The sequence below is a fragment of the Tupaia chinensis genome, unplaced genomic scaffold (genome assembly GCF_000334495.1).
Source record: "Tupaia chinensis unplaced genomic scaffold, TupChi_1.0 Scaffold000443_1, whole genome shotgun sequence".
NCBI classification, from domain to species: Eukaryota; Metazoa; Chordata; class Mammalia; order Scandentia; family Tupaiidae; genus Tupaia; species Tupaia belangeri.
The window spans coordinates 735,164-737,926 of NW_006159948.1; the positions used below are offsets into that span (position 1 = coordinate 735,164).

General features: G+C 40.4%; 1 pseudogene; it reads left to right on the forward strand.

Annotated features, from left to right (window-relative positions):
- The first annotated feature begins 883 nt into the window (after window positions 1-883).
- On the forward strand, window positions 884-1,795 carry LOC102478340 (40S ribosomal protein S6-like; annotated as a pseudogene).
- Window positions 1,796-2,763: the final 968 nt, after the last annotated feature.

Below are 2,763 nucleotides of genomic sequence, written 5' to 3' on the forward strand. Positions count from 1 at the left end.
TAAAGTTACAAATTTATTGATACTGGACTTTGAGAAGTAAAAAAGTAAGTTTTCTTTGTTTATTATTTTTTAAAAAATTATTTTATTTAACTTTATTTTTAATTTGACCAGAGAGCAACAAAGTAAGAGAGAGAGAGAGACAAAGAGAGAAAAGGGGAAAGTGAGAAAGCAAGCCACCAGGTCCAGGACTCATAATGCAGTTGGCCATGTGGTAGTCCAGCGCCCTTAACCACCACCTGCTGGCCCCTTGTTTATTTTTATTTTTATTTTTATTTTGAGGTTTTTGCTATAGGGCACGAGAAACCACCCCCTAGGGGGGATGGTCACGCCGCAATCCCTTCTCCTCTGTTATCCTCTTGGGATCTTGGGCACGCACGCACACGCACGCACACGCACCCAGCATGAGTTTTAAGCTTCTAGGTCCAGGACGCTAATCGCAGTCGACTACGTGGGAGTCCAGCGACATAGCCATTACGCTAACTGCTGGTCCCCCCTTCTTTATTTATTCTTAAGTATAATATTTACTAGGTAAAAAAGGAAATATGCCCTAGCATCGTAGGTAATTTACTTTACACAGCAACATGAGCTCATGCTCTTTGCCTGCTACTTGATGATATCTACACACTATGTTTGTGTCCTGTAGCAACCACATTGTAATAGCTTTAATTGTTCAACTTTTGAAAGACAGTCACATGTCCCATATAAAGATGAAAGAGATCCAGATGTCCTGGAAGTTCTTTGCCTTCAGTTCTCAACCCAGAACAGACCTGATGATAACATCCTACTCTGGACTGGGCAGCACCAAGAACCTGCCCAGCATCAAGAAAACAGCACCATCGATCTTTTTCATGGTGACTCGGAGGAGGAGGTCAGCTGCTTCAAGATGAAGCTGAGTATCTTATTCCCTGCCACTGGCTGCCAGAAACTCATTGAAGTGGACAATGAATGCAAACTTCAGACTTTTTATGAAAAGGGTATGACCACAGAAGGTGCTGCTTTGGGTGAAGAATGGAAGACCAAGGAGGACTGGAGAAAGAAAGTGCAGATCTGTTCGGAGTTGCATTGTGGATGTCAATCTAGGTGTTCTTAATGTGGTTATTGTTAGAAAAGGAGAGAAAAATATTCCAGGACTGACTGATACTATGGTGCCTCATCGCCTGGGGCCTAAGAGAGCTAGCAGAAACTGAAAACTATTCGATCTCTCTAAAGATGATGTCTGCCAATATGTTGTAAGAAAGCCCTTAAATAAAGAAGGTAAGAAACTAGGACCAAAGTACCTAAGATTCAGTGTCTTGTGACTCCAGATGTCCTGCAACACAAACACCGGCATATTCCTCTCAAGAAACAACGTATTGGGAACCAGCAGTTAGCGTAATGGCTATGTCGCTGGACTCCCACATAGTCGACTGCGGTTCGCGTCCTGGACCTGGTGGCGTAAAACTCACGCCAGGTGCGTGTGCATGCGTGCCCAAGATCCCTAGAGGAGAATGGAAGAGAAGGGATTCTGGCGTGACCATCCCCCTGGGGGGTGATTTCTCGCTGTCTGTCTCTTTGTCTCTCTCTGTCTGTCTGGTGAGCACACGCACCCTATAGCAAAAAAAAAACCTCTCCAAAAAAAAAAAAAAAGAAACAATGTACTAAGAAAAATAAGGAAGAAGAGGCAGCAGAATATGTCAAACTTTTGGCCAAGAGAATGAATGAGGGTAAAGAAAAACACCAAGAACAGATTGCCAAGAAACACCGCCTGTCCTCTCTGAGAGCTTCTACTTCTAAGTCTGAATCTAGTCAAAAATAAAATTTTTATAAGAGAAACAAATAAATAAGATCACATCTAAAAAAAAGAAAAGAAAAAAACAAAACAGCACCATCCATCAAAAAGGACATCATGAAAATTTTTATGGAAAGCCACTAGATTCCTACCCCAAGACCCTCATGTTGTCACATTCCTGATCTATAATTAAAGGCTCTGCTTGCTCTCAACCGTAGAGATAGTACTTTAAGGGGGACCAGCAGTTAGTGTAATGGTTATGTCACTGGACTCCCATGTAGTTGACTGCAGTTCAAGTCCTGGACGCAGTGGCTTAAAACTCATGCCGGGTGTGTGTGTGTGTGTGCGTGCCTAAGATCCCAAGAGGAGAATGGAGGAGAAGGGATTGTGGTGTGGCCATCTCCCCTGGCGGGGTGATTTCTTGATTTCTATCTCTCTGTCTCTCTCTTTCTGTCTGGCGAGCACACATGCCCTATAGCAAAAACCTTTCAAAAAAAAAAAAAAGAGTCTTGGATTCTACCTTTTTTTTATTTTAATCTATTTATTTACATTTAATTACGTCTTTACAGCATACATTTCTTCTTTTTCCAGCACAAATGCCATTCATGTCAGTCAAGACAAAGATATTACTATATACAGTATCGTCAGCAAATAGCTTCTCATTTTTTTGTCAATTAAACATACTTTTACTCATTTCTTCTTTCCCTTTTCCCCTCCCTCCCTTCCATACTAAACTTTTTTTTTCACATTTTATTGATTCACAAAAGATCTTACACTAAAAATATGGACAAAGCTAGAATCTAGTGACAAGTGCGCTATAATTTTCTTCTGAAACATTTTTTCTCTCTCCATTCCCCCTTTTACTAAAGAGAAGTATAAACTAACTTATTTGCAAAAATAATTATATATATATATGGTATATATATATATATATAGGTTAACCTTAATTTGGTCAGTTATTTGCACAAAGCCCCATAAGAATTCACTTTCTGATA